This window comes from Triticum aestivum, chromosome 5A (genome assembly GCF_018294505.1).
Source record: "Triticum aestivum cultivar Chinese Spring chromosome 5A, IWGSC CS RefSeq v2.1, whole genome shotgun sequence".
In the NCBI taxonomy this organism is placed as follows: domain Eukaryota; kingdom Viridiplantae; phylum Streptophyta; class Magnoliopsida; order Poales; family Poaceae; genus Triticum; species Triticum aestivum.
The window spans coordinates 488,736,985-488,747,315 of NC_057806.1; positions in this window are offsets into that span (position 1 = coordinate 488,736,985).

Genomic DNA, 10,331 nt, shown 5'->3' on the forward strand with positions numbered 1-10,331 from the left:
AATGCTAGCGCTCAAGCGCCTTAGTTCTCATTGGATGCGCCTCCTTGGGTGAGTTGGAGCATGTGGACATGTTGTGAGTTAGTGGTTGAAAGGATCGAGATGGACCTAGAGGGGGAGTGAATAGGTACAATTACAAATTTTAATTGTTACTAAGCAATTTTAGGCAATAATGCGGAAAATGAAAGTGAGCCTAACAATTGCAAGTATGATACTAATGAGCTAAGCAAGATAAACAAGTGACACAAATATATGTATGAGTAAGCAAGCACAAGATGATATAAGTAAGTGCTAAAAGACAAGTAACCACAAGTAGAGAGTTAGGGTTAGGGATAACCGCAACTCCGAGAGACGAGGATGTATGCCGATGTTCACTTCCTTGGAGGGAAGCTACGTCACCGTTTAGAGAGGTGGATGTTACCACGAAGGCACACCAACGCCACGAAGGCTCACCCTATTTTCTCCTTGAGACAACACCACGAAGGCGTTTCTCAACCACTAGTGGTAGACCTTGGGGTGGTCTCCAAACCCTCACAAACTTTCTAGGAAAAATCACAATGGTTGATTTCTTGTCGGAGCACTCCTACCGCCTAGGAGTCTCCAACCTCCAAGAGTAACAAGATGCACCACAAAAACAAGGGGGAATCAACTTTCGCTTTGGTGAATGTGTAGATCGAGCACTCCTCCTTTTCTTCTCAAAAGATCAAGAGCTTTGGTTGGCTAAGGAGGGAAATCTCCAAGAAATCGAGGTCTGAAAATGGAGGTGAGAGAAATGGAATCGTCAACCCCTTCGTGAGGAAGAAGAAGACTATTTATAGGTGGGGATGAAATCTGGCCGTTGGAGGCAGATTTCTGCGCAGCCCAGAAGTTCCGGCAACGGACGGAAGTTCCGGACCCCGGAAGTTCCGGCCAAGTTCCGGACAGGTTCCGGGCTACACAGAAGGTTTGCACCACTCAGTAGTACCCCGGAAGGTGCTGACACAGGGGACGGAAGTTCCGGTGCCCGAAAGTTCCGGCGGAAGTTCCGGCCAGGTTCCGGCAAGGTTCCGGGCTACACAGAGAGATCGCACGAAAAGTGCAGTTTCCCTGGGTACCCGGGAAGCTTCCCGGACCCCGCCCGGACATTCCGGTCCCCGGAAGTTCCGGCCTGAACAGAGACTTGGCACTAGGATTTTCAGATCAATGTGAGAAGGTAAGTTGATTCCCCGGATGTTTTTATGATGCACCCCCTCTTAATAGTGCGGCTGCCCTAAGGACTCAAGAAATAAGAAAACATTAAGGTACTCTTCTTTTCTTGAGTGCACCGCTTTTCGTTGTTCCAATAAGAGAGAAAATAACCATCCATGCTTCACTTTTAGTTTGATCAGGGCTGTTAACACTTAGAGCATGCGGTCAGAAACACAAATGAAGTTGTCATCAATGTCAAAAACACTTTAGTGCAATATTGCACTTTCAATCTCCCCCTTTTTGACATAGATGACAACAATGCTTGAGAGGGTAAACTCATAAAGTATACACAGAAATAAGCAACTTTAATGACAGGAAGGTACTCCCCCACAACCCATGCCTTATTTTAAGATTGCATTTGAAATGAGATGACATGGTTAGAGGATTCTCCCCTATCACTGTGCATACCCACAGAAGAATGATATATAGACATAGCACACTTTACTAACCTTTGTTCTTCATAGTGAGGGTACAGATATAGATATAATCATAGCCTGATAGATATCTCTTACAATAAATAGAATATGCCATGTGACCTCCTTGCCATAAGTGTCTCACACACAGATAGATTAATTGACAGAACATAAATAGGTTCAAATAGCAAGCTCAAATTCAAATGGAGGCAAATAAAGAACAAAGGTTCAAGGATCCAAATAAAAACAAAGGTTCAAGGATAAACGATAATCCCTAATAAAAACAAAGGTTCAAGGATAAACAATAAGCCCTATCAAGCATCAGAACATCTCCCCCTGTTGTCACCTAGATGGCAAAAAGGAAAGATGGAGGAATCCGCAAATAGCTCCTAGGAGAGGGACGCAGACGAGTCACCAGACGACTCTCCAGAAGATTCTGGGCGAGGAGGGCGGTGAGTAGAGGCTTCATCACCGGCTTCAACATCAAACCGAGCAAACTAGGACTGGTATTTCTCAAAAGGAGTCACATTAGACTCGGAGCCGTGAGCAATGTCCATACCAGATGCACGCATACCATCCTTAAGAGCCTTCATGCTCTCCTTCCTAGACTTGTGCTCCTCCCACTGCTTCTTATGCATATCTTGCTGAAGACAAAACATGTTCTTAAGAATACGCCAAATTTTGTTGCTCTTCTTGGACCCGGAGTCACTAGGCTCCCCATGATGAAAAGTATGTGAGTGGGGAAGAAGCTCAAAGTGGTGTGGATTTCCAGCATGTAGCTCCTCTTCCTCCTCATCTTCGCCCTCATGAGCAATTGCCTTGCCCTTCTTAACAAGCAAGTTAACACTGGAGTGGCCAGTCAGACGCCGACCCGCAAGTGCATCAGGAGCAACCTCAGCGATTAAAGCAGTAATGTACGGAGCATAGATAGGAACCTTGCGGTTTACTACCACACTGTACATCTCATTCCACATAAAGTCCATCACATCAATGGGGCCCTGCTCGGAGTTATGACAAGTGTAGTGAAGAAGGTTGATGAGGTGGCCACGAATCTTGTTCTTGTCACCCACCTTGACTGCAAGGGTCTCTCGAAAGATACGGTGCATGATGTTATAGAAAGGCAGAAGATCACCAACAGATCCAACCTTTCCGGACGGAGGATACAAATCAGCCAAGTGAATAGCTTGGAAGACCCCTTTGTCGTGAATCTTGTACCCACGGTCAGCAGTAATGTCAGTATACTCATAGCCCAAAATACCGGCCAGCACGGAGAACGGAGCAAAGAACTTCTCATTACCACTCATCCAAGTAAGAGTGCGCTGCATATCTGTCCCAATATGCAGAGTGGCATAGAACTGAGCCACAAGAGGTGGAGACACATCATGTTGAAAGCGCATGAGTGGAAGGAGGTTGAGCTTCACACACATGTTCTGGATCCCCTCAAAGTACGCAGAGTTTGTTGGAGTCTTGTCAAAGTGAGCAATGTTGATGCTCTTCTGAGTGACACACTTGTTGACGAACTGAGAAAAAATCTCTTCATAGTTGCTTTGCTGGAAAAGTGTCCAAAACTTGGAATCAGAGCAATCCACTCCGGTGCGGGCGTTTCCTTCATGGTGACTGGCTCAGGAGGAGGAGGTTGTACATTTTGTGCTTTTGCCTTCTTGGAAGTGGTCTTCCGCTTCTTGGAGTGGGCGGGTGCAGTAGGAGGGGATGCACTGTCTTCAGCCTCAGCATCTTCCTCAGGATGGCAGTCAAACATGTTCTCACGCCCTAAAACAGCAGTCGTTGTCTTCTTGACCCTAGATTTGGTTTTCCTTTCATACACCTTGGATGAGTGAGCACGCGAACCGGACCCTCCTGCTAACAGAGATAGAGAATAGCATGGGCATAGAATAAGTACACAAGCCTAAAAAAATCAAAGAATCTCACTGGTTGAAATTTTGACAGAACTCTGCTTAGGTCGGAAGTTCCGGGGTGGACGGAAGTTTCGGCGGCCGGAAGTTCCGGGGAGCCCGGAAGTTCTGGCCGACGGAAGTACCGGGCCAGCCCGACATGGAAACCCTAGCGAGTCCGGAAGGTCCGGCCTACCCGGAAGTTCCGGGCACCAGCATGGTCGCAGGGTTCCTTCCGAATCTTGGCAGGGGACTGACATGGATCGATCAATTTGAGGAAAAAGAAGTCATGGAGCACTGCAGATCTAAAGTGGATGCAGGGCTTGAGAGTGTGAGGTTTGTGTTTACGCTAGAACCATAAGCGTAGCCTACAATCCCTAGGAATTTAGAGAGAGCAGAGAAAAGCTTAGGTTACCTTCCTTCATGTAGATGGTGAAGAGGACAGATCCCCTCCAAGTACAATGAAAGGGAAGAAGGGGCCAGAGGTTCCGGGGGCCGACAGCTCGCCCGGAAGTCGCCGATGGGTGAGGGGCGCCGCAGGGGGAGAGAGCAGTGGAACAAAGAAGAAGGGAAATAACCCCTTTGAGATCCCCTGCCCATAATATGTGCCCACGACCCACGACGCCCGGAAGTTCCGGGAAAGGCCGGAAGTTCCGGGCCTCACCCTGGAAGTTCCGGGATATCCAGAGAGATTATAGTCTCTCTGAACTCCTAAGAACTAGGGGGAGGGGGTCCGAAAGCTCCCAAGACACCACACACCACATCAACATTTATGTGGGGATTATTTGAAGCTTGTGCACTAGATAAATATCAGATGGTTTCGAGATGAGAGAGATTTGAGTAGAACCTGAGCTAAAGGCAAAACACCAGAGCAACAACAAGAACCCGCAAATAGAGAGAAAAACACCGGACGAACACACAGAAAAAGAAATGTAGAAATGAAGAATAAGTCCAGCCTCTCTAAGAGAGGGCGGTGGACGAGTCCACCATGTTTGAGTGTGTGTGACTTGGTATTGCGAATATTTTAACCTTGAGCCCAACATCACAACTCCATCATTTAAAGTACTATAGGTCACAAAGTGAGAACATAGTAACTTTGAGAGTGTTTGGTTTATTTGTGCATCATATAGGGTGAGATAACTCATGGGTTGAATGTCTCCCCCTAAAGACATGCCTACATCTAGACACGACATTATGAAAATGCATGAATGGGTACTAGATTTCACATAACATTGTCAAGCTCCAAGATACCAAGTTCACGCCTAAGTTGACAGAACCTTGCTTCATCCAATGGCTTGGTGAAAATATCTGCAAGTTGCATATCTGTGCCAACATGAGCAATGTCAATATCACCCTTCTCCACATGATCTCTCAAGAAGTGGTACCTAATGTCAATGTGCTTGGTGCGGGTATGATCTTTGGGGTTCTCAGCAATATTAATGGCACTTTCATTATCACATAGAAGAGGCACATGTCTATAGGTGATACCATAATCCTTCAAGGTTTGCCTCATCCATAGTAACTGAGTTGCACAACTGGCGGTTGCAATATATTCAGCTTCAGTGGTGGAGAGAGCAACACAGTTTTGCTTCTTCGAGGACCAACTTACCAAGGAGCGTCCAAGAAATTGACATGCACCGGAGGTGGATTTACGATCCACTTTGTCTCCAGCCCAATCCGCATCCGTGTACCCAATGAGAGCAAACTTAGCATCCTTGGGGCACCATAAACCCAACTTTGGGGTGTGAATAAGGTATCTAAGAATATGCTTAACCGCCTTATGATGGCTTTCCCTAGGGGAAGCTTGAAATCTAGCACACATGCATACACTAAACATGATGTCTGGTCTAGATGCACAAAGATAAAGCAATGAACCAATCATAGAGCGGTATTTAGATGGGTCGAAAGGGATACCGTTTGAGTCTTCAGCGAGTACAATTTTGGTTGGCATGGGTGTCTTACATGGGCTAGCATCAGTCATGCCAAATTTTGCTAGGATATCCTTGAGATATTTTGCTTGAGACAAGAAAATTCCTTCTTGAAATTGTTGAATTTGAAATCCGAGGAAGAACTTCAAATCCGCATTGAGTGAGATTTCAAAATTCTTGGTCATTGATGCCGCAAACTTCTTGCATAAATGAATGTTAGGAGAACCAAAAATGATATCATCTACATAGATTTGGCATAAGATCAAATCACCTTTGTCCCTCTTATTAAAAAGAGTGGGATCAATCACCCCTCTCACAAAGCCATCATCGAGTAAAAACTTCTTAAGATGATCATACCAAGCACGAGGTGCTTGTTCGAGGCCATACAAAGCCTTATGAAGTTTATACACATAGTCTTTGTGATCGGGGTCAATGAACCCAGGTGGTTGTGATACATATACTTCTTCTTGTAGAGGGCCGTTAAGGAAAGCACTCTTCACATCCATTTGATGTAATGTAAAGCCATTGAAAGCAGCATAAGCAAGTAAGATGTGAATGGATTCAAGACGGGCAACGGGGGCAAAGGTCTCACCAAAGTCCAAACCTTCAACTTGTGAGTACCCTTGTGCCACTAACCTTGCCTTGTTCCGGATGATTACACCATTCTCATCTTGCTTGTTCTTGAAAATCCACTTTGTACCAATGATGTTGTGTTCCGTAGTTGGCCTCTTGACTAATGACCACACTTGATTACGCTCAAAACTATTCAACTCTTCTTGCATAGCAATGAGCCAATCATTGTCTATCAACGCATCTTGTACCTTGAGAGGTTCAACACTAGAAACAAAAGAGAAGTGAGCACAAAAGTTTATCAATTGTTTACGAGTGACTCTACCTTCCGATATGCCGGTGAGGATCTTATCAACATCAACACGACCGGCCACTCGAGGCATGGTGGAGGTTAAAGTTTCACGAGGTTCAACTTCATGTCCATCATCCACGTCCTCTACATATGGATCATTAATGTGTGTTGGAAAATCTGCTTCTTCTTCTTGCATTTACTGAGGTTCATTGTCAATGATTGCACTTTCTTGTTCTTGCCTTTGAGGATGATCTTGTTCTTGATGATTAACATGAAAAGGAGCTTGATTATCATCTTGTACTTGAACTATGGGTATTGGTTGAGTAATAGGAACTTGTGGTGGTATGGGTGTTGAAGTTGTTTGATGATGTGTGAGGCTTTCTTCTTCTTCTTCATCATCATGAGGTTCTTGTTACATTGGAAGAAGTGCACCAACACCCATGGTCAAAATATCTTGAGACGAATCTTCTTCACCTGCATCACTTAGGTCAACTTGCTCCCCATGGGAGCCATTAAACTCATCAAACACCACGTCACAAGTTTCTACAACACATCCATTGGATTTGTTGTAGACTCTATAGGCATGAGAGTTTGATCCATAGCCAACGAATATACCCTCGGTTGTTTTGGATTGAAATTTTCCTAACCGTTCCTTTTTGTTGGGGATGAAACATTTGCACCCAAATACACGAAAGTACTTGACATTTGGCTTGTTCCTGGTTAGAAGCTCATATGGAGTCTTTTCCAATATTTTGCGGAGGAAGAGTCAATTTGATGCATGACATGCGGTGTTGACAGCCTCGGCCCAAAAACTGTGTGGAGACTTGTATTCATCCAACATGGACCTTGCCATCTCCACAAGTGTACGATTCTTCCTTTCTGCAACACCATTTTGTTGAGGGGTGTATGGTGCGGAATATTTATGTTCAATCCCTTCATCACTAAGAAATCCTTCCAAGGTGTAATTCTTGAACTCGGAACCATTATCACTTCTTATTGCCATGATTTCTTTGTCAAACTTGCGTTGTGCTTGCTTGGCAAAATCAATGAAGGTGATCTTCGTCTCGTCTTTGGACTTGAGGAAAAACACCCATGTGTATCTTGAGTAATCATCCACAATGACAAGTCCATACTTTTTCCCACCAAGACTATCCCATGAAGGAGGCCCAAAAAGATCCACATGAAGGAGCTCCAAAGGCCTTGAAGTAGACACAATATTCTTGGGTGGGTGCTTTGATTGATGTTGCTTCCCGGCTATGCATGCACTACACACATGATCTTTCTCAAAAGAGACATTTGTTAGTCCAAGGATGTGATTTCCCTTTAAGAGATCTTGAAGATTTCTCATGCCGACATGGGCTAGCCGGCGATGCCATAGCCACCCCTTGTCGGCCTTGGCCATTAGACAAGTTGCATGGAATGTGCTCTCTTTCGAGAAATCAACCGTGTAAAGGTTGCCATCCAACTCTCCAACAAAGGCCACTTCGAGAGTATCTCTCTTAAAGACTTTCACATCCGTTAGTCCAAATAGCGTATCATATCCAACAGAAGCCAATTGGTGAACAAAAAGCAAATGATATTTAAGGGATTGGACAAGCATGACATTTGTAAGAGACATGTCATTTGTGATAGCCACCTTACCCAAGTCGAGTACCTGTCCTTTTGATCCTCCACCAAACATAATGCTCATAAATGGTTGAATAGCTTCCATGAAGTCGTAGAGCAATTTGCTATCTCCGGTCATATGATTTGTACATCCACTATCAATCACCCATTTTACTCCACCGGAGAAGGCAACCTACACATAATTATTACTTGGTTAGAGGCACCCATTTTGCAATGGGACCTCTCAAGTTAGTCAAAAGGGTCTTAGGGACCCAAATAGCATAAAACCGAAATGCATTTCGAGGACCAACAAACTTTGCATAAACTTCTCCATCCTTAGTCTTGCGAAGAACATAGGATGGAGGCATGAACTCTTTTGGCTTGTTGACAGTGGGCATGCCCCTTGTGGCCTTACCACAATCAACCTTACCTTTCTCCTTGTGCCCTTCTCGTACAAAAGTTTCTTTTAGAGGGGTGGTGCACTTTTGAGAGGATGTCTTCTTCTTGCTTGTGCTTGGGTCAAACCCGAGTCCCTCTTTGGCAAACACTTCATTGTGTTGGCTCAACACCTCATTGAGGTTCTTTTGCCCTTGAGCACATGTCATGAGCCCTTTCTCGATTTGAGCTTTGAGAAAACGATTCTCCTCAAGAATAGATGCTAAATCACTACTAGAGTTAGTAGTACAAGCATCAACATTGATAATAGGAGAAGAGTAAGCCTTGGCTAGAGTTTCAAGATAAGTAAGCTTGAGTGTCTCAAAACTCTTTGTAAGAAGGGTGAGCTCTTCTTCCTTGGTCTTGAGGGACACGGATAGAAGCTCACACTCCTTAGAGAGAGAAGCATTAGACTTTACAAGCTTACTTTTATCATTCATCAACTCTTCGCAAGAGTCTATAGCCTTTTTCAAGGAGGCAAGATCTCTAGTATGAACATCAATGTTTGCACCTATTTTTAAGCATAGTTCATCATTGCGTGCTTCCTCATATTGGACTTTCCGCTCAAGGACTGCATATTTTTCCTTTTCCTCGGTGACGAGGGTTTTGAGTTCCTTAATGGAAATGGTGTGCTTACTCACCATATCCATAAGCATACGAAACATAGTGAGCTTCTTTCCTTTAAGGGAGCACATGAACTTAGTTAGTTTAGCAAGCATAGGATCATTTATATCATCATCCTCATAATTATCCTCCGCATCAAGATACTCATCACTAGGAGTAGGAGGAGCGAAAAGAGGAGGATTTGATCGTGGGGTTACCTTGACCTTGTCAGGAGAGTGTTGGTCCTCTTCATCTTCTACCACGGCCTTCGCCATGAGACACTTGTGAGCATTTCCCTTGTAATCCTTCATGTAGTTGTAGGTGACAACTTCACCACTCTTGTTGATTAGCCTCAATGTGTTTCGAGAATCTTGAGCAACTCCGGCAACACCACTAACATCATCCGGATCGGATTCTTCTTGAGCAACCATTGCTTTCCCATCTCTCTTCTTGAGCTTGGAGTTCAAAGGATTTGGCAACTTCTTCTTGGGAAAGGTCTTGGGAAACCTTGGTTTGTCTTCTCTCTTCTCATATGGGCACTCGTTTGAGAAGTGGTTGGTTTCTTCACAGTTGTAGCATTTTCTTACTTTCTTCTTTTGAAATCTTCCCTTGAATTTTCCTGCGCTAAACTTCTTGACAAAGAGAGCCATGTCTTCGTATGAAGAGCCCTCATCGGATTCAACCTCATCACCATCTTCTGTTGGGGAACGTTGCAGAAAACAAAAATTTTCCTACGGTTTCACCAAGATCCATCTATGAGTTCATCTAGCAATGAGTGATCGGATGCATCTACATACCTTTGTAGATCGCGAGCGGAAGCGTTCAAAGAACAGGGATGAGGGAGTCGTACTCGACGTGATCCAAATCACCGGAGATCCTAGCGCCGAACGGACGGCACCTTCGCGTTCAACACACGTACGGTCAGCGTGACGTCTCCTCCTTCTTGATCCAGCAAGGGGGAAGGAGAGGTTGATGAAGATCCAGCAGCATGACGGTGTGGTGGTGGATGCAGCAGTCACCGCAGCAGGGCTTCGCCGTTCTCTACGGAGGAGGAGGAGGTCTTGGAGGGGAGAGGGAGGCACCAGGGGCATGGGTGCGGCTGCCCTCCCTCCCCCCCTCTATATATAGGGTCCCCAAGGGGGGGCACCGGCCCTGGAGATCCAATCTCCCAAGGGGGCGGCGGCCAAGGGGGGTGGAGTGCCCCCCAAGGCAAGTGGGGCGCCCCCCACCCTAGGGTTCCCAACCCTAGGCGCAGGGGGAAGGCCCAAGGGGGGCGCACCAGCCCACTAGGGGCTGGTTCCCCTCCCACTTCAGCCCATGGGGCCCTCCGGGATAGGTGGCCCCACCCGGTGGACCCCCGGGACCCTTC